Consider the following 12120-nt stretch of genomic DNA (forward strand, 5'->3'; position numbering starts at 1 on the left):
TAACATGGTAATAACATGGTTGGTTATAACATGCTTATAACATGTTTGGTCATAACAAGGCTGGTTATAACATGGTTGGTTATAACATGGTTATAACATGGTTGATTATAACATGGTTATAAGATAGTTGGTTATAACATGCTTATAACATGGTTGGTTATAACATGGCTGGGTATAACATGGTTGGTTATAACATGGTTATAACATGGTTGGTTATAACATGGTTATAACATGGTTGGTTATAACATGATAATAACATGGTTGGTTATAACATGGTAATAACATGGTTGGTTATATCATGGTTACAACATGGTTGGTTATAACATGGTTATAACATGATTGTTATAACATGGTTGGTTATAACATGATTGTTATAACATGGTTGGTTATAACATGGTTATAACATGGTTGTTATAACATGGTTATAACATGGTTGTTATAACATGGTTGGTTATAACATGGTTATAACATGGTTGGTTATAACAAGGCTGGTTATAACATGGTTATAGCATGGTTGATTATAACCTGATAATAACATGGTTGGTTATAACATGGCTGGTTATAACATGGTTGGTTATAACATGGTTATAGCATGGTTGATTATAACATGATAATAACATGGTTGGTTATAACATGGTAATAACATGGTTGGTTATAACATGCTTATAACATGATTGGTCATAACATGGTTATAACATGATTGGTTATAACATGGTTGGTTATAACATGGCTGGTAATAACATGGTTATAACATGGTTGATTATAACATGGTTATAAGATAGTTGGTTATAACATGCTTATAACATGGTTGGTTATAACATGGTTGGTTATAACATGGTTATAAAATGGTTGTTATAACATGGTTGTTATAACATGGTTGGTTATAACATGGTTATAAGATAGTTGGTTATAACATGCTTATGACATGGTTTGTTTATAACATGGTTATAACATGGTTGGTTATAACATGGCTGGTTATAACATGGTTGGTTATAACATGGTTATAACATGGTTGGTTATAACATGGTAATAACAAGGTTGGTTATAACATGGTTATAACATGGTTGTTATAACATGATTGGTTTTAACATAGTCATAACATGGTTGGTTATAACATGCTCATAACATGGTTGGTTATAACATGGTAATAACAAGGTTGGTTATAACATGGTTATAACATGGTTGTTATAACATGTTTGGTTATAACATGGTTATAACATGGTTGTTATAACATGGTTATAACATGGTTGGTTATAACATGGCTGGTTATAACATGGTTGGTTATAACATGGTTATAACATGGTTGGTTATGACATGATAATAACATGGTTGGTTATAACATGGTTGGTTATAACATGGTAATAACATGGTTGGTTATAACATGGTTATAACATGGTTGTTATAACATGGTTGGTTATAACATGGTTATAACATGGTTAGTTATAACATGAATATAACATGGTTGGTTATAACATGATAATAACATAGTTGGTTATAACATGGTAATAACATGGTTGGTTATAACATGGTAATAACATTGTTGGTTATAACATGGTTATAACATGGTTGGTTATAACATTTTTGGTTATAACATGGCTGGTTATAACATGGTTATAACATGGTTAGTTACAACATGATAATAACATGGATGGTTATATCATTGTTGGTTATAAAATGGTTGGTTATAACATGGTTGGTTATAACATGGTTATATGGTTGGTTATAACATGGTTATAACATGGCTGGTTATAACATGGTTATAACATGATTGTTATAACATGGTTGGTTATAACATGGTTATAACATGGTTGGTTATAACATGGTTATAACATGGTTGATTATAACATGCTTATAAGGTAGTTGGTTATAACATGCTTATGACATGGTTTGGTTATAACATGGTTATAACATGGTTGGTTATAACATGGCTGGTTATAACATGGTTGTTATAACATGGTTGGTTATAACATGGTTAAAACATGGTTGTTATAACATGGTTATAACATGGTTGTTATAACATGGTTGGTTATAACATGCTCATAACATGGTTGGTTATAACATGCTTATAACATGGTTGGTCATAACAAGGCTGGTTATAACATGGTTGGTTATAACATGGTTATAACATGGTTGTTATAACATGCTTATAACATGGTTGGTCATAACAAGGCTGGTTATAACATGGTTGGTTATAACATGGTTATAACATGGTTGTTATAACATGGTTAGTTATAACATGGTTATAACATGGTTGATTATAACATGGTTATAAGATAGTCTGTTATAACATGCTTATAACATGGTTGGTTGTAACATGGTTATAACATGGTTGGTTATAACATGATAATAACATGGTTGGTTATAACATGGTAATAACATGGTAATAACATGGTTGGTTATAACATGCTTATAACATGTTTGGTCATAACAAGGCTGGTTATAACATGGTTGGTTATAACATGGTTATAACATGGTTGGTCATAACATTTTTGGTTATAACATGGCTGGTTATAACATGGTTATAACATGGTTAGTTATAACATGATAATAACATGGTTGGTTATATCATTGTTGGTTATAAAATGGTTGGTTATAACATGGTTGGTTATAACATGGTTATATGGTTGGTTATAACATGGTTATAACATGGTTGATTATAACATGCTTATGACATAGTTGGTTATAACATGGCTGGTTATAACATGGCTGGTTATAACATGGTTGGTTATAACATGATAATAACATGGTTGGTTATAAAATGGTTGGTTATAACATGCTTATGACATAGTTGGTTATAACATGTCTGGTTATAACATGGTTGGTTATAACATGATAATAACATGGTTGGTTATAACATGGTAATAACATGGTTGGTTATAAAATGGTTGGTTATAACATGGTTATAACATGGTTGGTTATAACATGGTTATAACATGGTTGATTATAACATGGTTATAAGATAGTTGGTTATAACATGCTTATGACATGGTTTGGTTATATCATGGTTATAACATGGTTGGTTATAACATGGCTGGTTATAACATGGTTAGTATAACATGGTTGGTTATAACATGGTTATAACATGGTTGGTTATAAAATGCTTATAACATGGTTGGTCATAACAAGGCTGGTTATAACATGGTTGGTTATAACATTGTTATAACATGATTGTTATAACATGGTTGGTTATAACATGGTTATAACATGGTTGTTATAACATGCTTATAACATGGTTGGTCATAACAAGGCTGGTTATAACATGGTTGGTTATAACATGGTTATAACATGGTTGTTATAACATGGTTAGTTTTAACATGGTTATAACATGGTTGATTATAACATGGTTATAAGATAGTCTGTTATAACATGCTTATAACATGGTTGGTTATAACATGGTTATAACATGGTTGGTTATAACATGATAATAACATGGTTGGTTATAACATGGTAATAACATGGTAATAACATGGTTGGTTATAACATGCTTATAACATGGTTGGTCATAACAAGGCTGGTTATAACATGGTTGGTTATAACATGGTTATAACATGATTGTTATAACATGGTTAGTTATAATATGCTTATAACATGGTTGGTTATAACATGGTTATAACATGGTTGGTTATAACATGATAATAACATAGTTGGTTATAACATGGTAATAACATGGTAATAACATGGTTGGTTATAACATGCTTATAACATGTTTGGTCATAACAAGGCTGGTTATAACATGGTTGGTTATAACATGGTTGTAACATGGTTGATTATAACATGGTTATAACATGGTTGGTTATAACATGCTTATAACATGGTTGGTTATAACATGGCTGGGTATAACATGGTTGGTTATAACATGGTTATAACATGGTTGGTTATAACATGATAATAACATGGTTGGTTATAACATGGTAATAACATGGTTGGTTATATCATGGTTACAACATGGTTGGTTATAACATGGTTATAACATGATTGTTATAACATGGTTGGTTATAACATGATTGTTATAACATGGTTGGTTATAACATGGTTATAACATGGTTGTTATAACATGGTTATAACATGGTTGTTATAACATGGTTGGTTATAACATGGTTATAACATGGTTGGTTATAACAAGGCTGGTTATAACATGGTTATAGCATGGTTGATTATAACCTGATAATAACATGGTTGGTTATAACATGGCTGGTTATAACATGGTTGGTTATAACATGGTTATAGCATGGTTGATTATAACATGATAATAACATGGTTGGTTATAACATGGTAATAACATGGTTGGTTATAACATGCTTATAACATGATTGGTCATAACATGGTTATAACATGATTGGTTATAACATGGTTGGTTATAACATGGCTGGTAATAACATGGTTATAACATGGTTGATTATAACATGGTTATAAGATAGTTGGTTATAACATGCTTATAACATGGTTGGTTATAACATGGTTGGTTATAACATGGTTGTAAAATGGTTGTTATAACATGGTTGTTATAACATGGTTGGTTATAACATGGTTATAAGATAGTTGGTTATAACATGCTTATGACATGGTTTGTTTATAACATGGTTATAACATGGTTGGTTATAACATGGCTGGTTATAACATGGTTGGTTATAACATGGTTATAACATGGTTGGTTATAACATGGTAATAACAAGGTTGGTTATAACATGGTTATAACATGGTTGTTATAACATGATTGGTTTTAACATAGTCATAACATGGTTGGTTATAACATGCTCATAACATGGTTGGTTATAACATGGTAATAACAAGGTTGGTTATAACATGGTTATAACATGGTTGTTATAACATGTTTGGTTATAACATGGTTATAACATGGTTGTTATAACATGGTTATAACATGGTTGGTTATAACATGGCTGGTTATAACATGGTTGGTTATAACATGGTTATAACATGGTTGGTTATGACATGATAATAACATGGTTGGTTATAACATGGTTGGTTATAACATGGTAATAACATGGTTGGTTATAACATGGTTATAACATGGTTGTTATAACATGGTTGGTTATAACATGGTTATAACATGGTTAGTTATAACATGAATATAACATGGTTGGTTATAACATGATAATAACATAGTTGGTTATAACATGGTAATAACATGGTTGGTTATAACATGGTAATAACATTGTTGGTTATAACATGGTTATAACATGGTTGGTTATAACATTTTTGGTTATAACATGGCTGGTTATAACATGGTTATAACATGGTTAGTTACAACATGATAATAACATGGATGGTTATATCATTGTTGGTTATAAAATGGTTGGTTATAACATGGTTGGTTATAACATGGTTATATGGTTGGTTATAACATGGTTATAACATGGCTGGTTATAACATGGTTATAACATGATTGTTATAACATGGTTGGTTATAACATGGTTATAACATGGTTGGTTATAACATGGTTATAACATGGTTGATTATAACATGCTTATAAGGTAGTTGGTTATAACATGCTTATGACATGGTTTGGTTATAACATGGTTATAACATGGTTGGTTATAACATGGCTGGTTATAACATGGTTGTTATAACATGGTTGGTTATAACATGGTTAAAACATGGTTGTTATAACATGGTTATAACATGGTTGTTATAACATGGTTGGTTATAACATGCTCATAACATGGTTGGTTATAACATGCTTATAACATGGTTGGTCATAACAAGGCTGGTTATAACATGGTTGGTTATAACATGGTTATAACATGGTTGTTATAACATGCTTATAACATGGTTGGTCATAACAAGGCTGGTTATAACATGGTTGGTTATAACATGGTTATAACATGGTTGTTATAACATGGTTAGTTATAACATGGTTATAACATGGTTGATTATAACATGGTTATAAGATAGTCTGTTATAACATGCTTATAACATGGTTGGTTGTAACATGGTTATAACATGGTTGGTTATAACATGATAATAACATGGTTGGTTATAACATGGTAATAACATGGTAATAACATGGTTGGTTATAACATGCTTATAACATGTTTGGTCATAACAAGGCTGGTTATAACATGGTTGGTTATAACATGGTTATAACATGGTTGGTCATAACATTTTTGGTTATAACATGGCTGGTTATAACATGGTTATAACATGGTTAGTTATAACATGATAATAACATGGTTGGTTATATCATTGTTGGTTATAAAATGGTTGGTTATAACATGGTTGGTTATAACATGGTTATATGGTTGGTTATAACATGGTTATAACATGGTTGATTATAACATGCTTATGACATAGTTGGTTATAACATGGCTGGTTATAACATGGCTGGTTATAACATGGTTGGTTATAACATGATAATAACATGGTTGGTTATAAAATGGTTGGTTATAACATGCTTATGACATAGTTGGTTATAACATGGCTGGTTATAACATGGTTGGTTATAACATGATAATAACATGGTTGGTTATAACATGGTAATAACATGGTTGGTTATAAAATGGTTGGTTATAACATGGTTATAACATGGTTGGTTATAACATGGTTATAACATGGTTGATTATAACATGGTTATAAGATAGTTGGTTATAACATGCTTATGACATGGTTTGGTTATATCATGGTTATAACATGGTTGGTTATAACATGGCTGGTTATAACATGGTTGTTATAACATGGTTATAACATGGTTAGTATAACATGGTTGGTTATAACATGGTTATAACATGGTTGGTTATAAAATGCTTATAACATGGTTGGTCATAACAAGGCTGGTTATAACATGGTTGGTTATAACATTGTTATAACATGATTGTTATAACATGGTTGGTTATAACATGGTTATAACATGGTTGTTATAACATGCTTATAACATGGTTGGTCATAACAAGGCTGGTTATAACATGGTTGGTTATAACATGGTTATAACATGGTTGTTATAACATGGTTAGTTTTAACATGGTTATAACATGGTTGGTTATAACATGGTTATAACATAGTTGATTATAACATGGTTATAACATGGCTGGTTATAACACAGTTGGTTATAACATGGTTATAACATGGTTGTTATAACATGGTTGGTTATAACATGGTTATAACATGGTTGGTTATAACATGGTAATAACATTGTTGGTTATAACATGTTTATAACATGATTGGTTATAACATGGTTGGTTATAACATGGTTATAACATGGTTGGTTATAACATGGTTATAACATGGTTGGTTATAACATGATAATAACATGATTTGTTATAACATGGTAATAACATGGTTGGTTATATCATTGTTGGTTAGAAAATGGTTGGTTATAACATGGTTATAACATGGTTGGTTATAACATGATTGGTTTTAACATAGTCATAACATGGTTGGTTATAACATGCTCATAACATGGTTGGTTATAACATGGTAATAACAAGGTTGGTTATAACATGGTTATAACATGGTTGTTATAACATGTTTGGTTATAACATGGTTATAACATGGTTGTTATAACATGGTTATAACATGGTTGGTTATAACATGGCTGGTTATAACATGGTTGGTTATAACATGGTTATAACATGGTTGGTTATGACATGATAATAACATGGTTGGTTATAACATGGTTGGTTATAACATGGTAATAACATGGTTGGTTATAACATGGTTATAACATGGTTGTTATAACATGTTTGGTTATAACATGGTTATAACATGGTTAGTTATAACATGAATATAACATGGTTGGTTATAACATGATAATAACATAGTTGGTTATAACATGGTAATAACATGGTTGGTTATAACATGGTAATAACATTGTTGGTTATAACATGGTTATAACATGGTTGGTTATAACATTTTTGGTTATAACATGGCTGGTTATAACATGGTTATAACATGGTTGGTTATAACATGCTTATAACATGGTTGGTCATAACAAGGCTGGTTATAACATGGTTGGTTATAACATGGTTATAACATGGTTGTTATAACATGGTTGGTTATAACATGGTTATAACATGGTTGGTTATAACATGGTTATAACATAGTTGATTATAACATGGTTATAACATGGCTGGTTATAACACAGTTGGTTATAAAATGGTTATAACATGGTTGTTATAACATGGTTGGTTATAACATGGTTATAACATGGTTGGTTATAACATGGTAATAACATTGTTGGTTATAACATGCTTATAACATGATTGGTTATAACATGGTTGGTTATAACATGGTTATAACATGGTTGGTTATAACATGGTTATAACATGGTTGGTTATAACATGGTTATAACATGGTTGGTTATAACATGATAATAACATGATTTGTTATAACATGGTAATAACATGGTTGGTTATATCATTGTTGGTTAGAAAATGGTTGGTTATAACATGGTTATAACATGGTTGGTTATAACATGATTGGTTTTAACATAGTCATAACATGGTTGGTTATAACATGCTCATAACATGGTTGGTTATAACATGGTAATAACAAGGTTGGTTATAACATGGTTATAACATGGTTGTTATAACATGTTTGGTTATAACATGGTTATAACATGGTTGTTATAACATGGTTATAACATGGTTGGTTATGACATGATAATAACATGGTTGGTTATAACATGGTTGGTTATAACATGGTAATAACATGGTTGGTTATAACATGGTTATAACATGGTTGTTATAACATGGTTGGTTATAACATGGTTATAACATGGTTAGTTATAACATGAATATAACATGGTTGGTTATAACATGATAATAACATAGTTGGTTATAACATGGTAATAACATGGTTGGTTATAACATGGTAATAACATTGTTGGTTATAACATGGTTATAACATGGTTGGTTATAACATTTTTGGTTATAACATGGCTGGTTATAACATGGTTATAACATGGTTAGTTACAACATGATAATAACATGGATGGTTATATCATTGTTGGTTATAAAATGGTTGGTTATAACATGGTTGGTTATAACATGGTTATATGGTTGGTTATAACATGGTTATAACATGGTTGGTTATAACATGGTTATAACATGATTGTTATAACATGGTTGGTTATAACATGGTTATAACATGGTTGGTTATAACATGGTTATAACATGGTTGATTATAACATGCTTATAAGATAGTTGGTTATAACATGCTTATGACATGGTTTGGTTATAACATGGTTATAACATGGTTGGTTATAACATGGCTGGTTATAACATGGTTGTTATAACATGGTTGGTTATAACATGGTTAAAACATGGTTGTTATAACATGGTTATAACATGGTTGTTATAACATGGTTGGTTATAACATGCTCATAACATGGTTGGTTATAACATGCTTATAACATGGTTGGTCATAACAAGGCTGGTTATAACATGGTTGGTTATAACATGGTTATAACATGGTTGTTATAACATGCTTATAACATGGTTGGTCATAACAAGGCTGGTTATAACATGGTTGGTTATAACATGGTTATAACATGGTTGTTATAACATGGTTGATTATAACATGGTTATAAGATAGTCTGTTATAACATGCTTATAACATGGTTGGTTGTAACATGGTTATAACATGGTTGGTTATAACATGATAATAACATGGTTGGTTATAACATGGTAATAACATGGTAATAACATGGTTGGTTATAACATGCTTATAACATGTTTGGTCATAACAAGGCTGGTTATAACATGGTTGGTTATAACATGGTTATAACATGGTTGGTCATAACATTTTTGGTTATAACATGGCTGGTTATAACATGGTTATAACATGGTTAGTTATAACATGATAATAACATGGTTGGTTATATCATTGTTGGTTATAAAATGGTTGGTTATAACATGGTTGGTTATAACATGGTTATATGGTTGGTTATAACATGGTTATAACATGGTTGATTATAACATGCTTATGACATAGTTGGTTATAACATGGCTGGTTATAACATGGTTGGTTATAACATGATAATAACATGGTTGGTTATAACATGGTAATAACATGGTTGGTTATAAAATGGTTGGTTATAACATGGTTATAACATGGTTGGTTATAACATGATAATAACATGGTTGGTTATAACATGGTAATAACATGGTTGGTTATAACATGGTTATAACATGGTTGATTATAACATGGTTATAAGATAGTTGGTTATAACATGCTTATGACATGGTTTGGTTATAACATAGTTATAACATGGTTGGTTATAACATGGCTGGTTATAACATGGTTGTTATAACATGGTTATAACATGGTTAGTATAACATGGTTGGTTATAACATGGTTATAACATGGTTGGTTATAAAATGCTTATAACATGGTTGGTCATAACAAGGCTGGTTATAACATGGTTGGTTATAACATGGTTATAACATGATTGTTATAACATGGTTGGTTATAACATGGTTATAACATGGTTGGTTATAACATGGTTATAACATGGTTGATTATAACATGCTTATAAGATAGTTGGTTATAACATGCTTATGACATGGTTTGGTTATAACATGGTTATAACATGGTTGGTTATAACATGGCTGGTTATAACATGGTTGTTATAACATGGTTGGTTATAACATGGTTAAAACATGGTTGTTATAACATGGTTATAACATGGTTGTTATAACATGGTTGGTTATAACATGCTTATAACATGGTTGGTCATAACAAGGCTGGTTATAACATGGTTGGTTATAACATGGTTATAACATGGTTGTTATAACATGCTTATAACATGGTTGGTCATAACAAGGCTGGTTATAACATGGTTGGTTATAACATGGTTATAACATGGTTGTTATAACATGGTTAGTTATAACATGGTTATAACATGGTTGATTATAACATGGTTATAAGATAGTCTGTTATAACATGCTTATAACATGGTTGGTTGTAACATGGTTATAACATGGTTGGTTATAACATGATAATAACATGGTTGGTTATAACATGGTAATAACATGGTAATAACATGGTTGGTTATAACATGCTTATAACATGTTTGGTCATAACAAGGCTGGTTATAACATGGTTGGTTATAACATGGTTATAACATGGTTGGTCATAACATTTTTGGTTATAACATGGCTGGTTATAACATGGTTATAACATGGTTAGTTATAACATGATAATAACATGGTTGGTTATATCATTGTTGGTTATAAAATGGTTGGTTATAACATGGTTGGTTATAACATGGTTATATGGTTGGTTATAACATGGTTATAACATGGTTGATTATAACATGCTTATGACATAGTTGGTTATAACATGGCTGGTTATAACATGGCTGGTTATAACATGGTTGGTTATAACATGATAATAACATGGTTGGTTATAACATGGTAATAACATGGTTGGTTATAAAATGGTTGGTTATAACATGGTTATAACATGGTTGGTTATAACATGATAATAACATGGTTGGTTATAACATGGTAATAACATGGTTGGTTATAACATGGTTATAACATGGTTGATTATAACATGGTTATAAGATAGTTGGTTATAACATGCTTATGACATGGTTTGGTTATAACATGGTTATAACATGGTTAGTATAACATGGTTGGTTATAACATGGTTATAACATGGTTGGTTATAAAATGCTTATAACATGGTTGGTCATAACAAGGCTGGTTATAACATGGTTGGTTATAACATGGTTATAACATGATTGTTATAACATGGTTGGTTATAACATGGTTATAACATGGTTGGTTATAACATGGTTATAACATGGTTGATTATAACATTCTTATAAGATAGTTGGTTATAACATGCTTATGACATGGTTTGGTTATAACATGGTTATAACATGGTTGGTTATAACATGGTTGTTATAACATGGTTGGTTATAACATGGTTATAACATGGTTGTTATAACATGGTTATAACATGGTTGTTATAACATGGTTGGTTATAACATGCTCTTAACATGGTTGGTTATAACATGCTTATAACATGGTTGGTCATAACAAGGCTGGTTATAACATGGTTGGTTATAACATGGTTATAACATGGTTGTTATAACATGCTTATAACATGGTTGGTCATAACAAGGCTGGTTATAACATGGTTGGTTATAATATG

The sequence above is a fragment of the Mchenga conophoros genome, linkage group LG3 (genome assembly GCF_057382185.1).
Source record: "Mchenga conophoros isolate Kocher_MC1m ecotype Shallow Benthic linkage group LG3, M_conophoros_male_GT1.1, whole genome shotgun sequence".
Lineage (NCBI taxonomy): Eukaryota > Metazoa > Chordata > Actinopteri > Cichliformes > Cichlidae > Mchenga > Mchenga conophoros.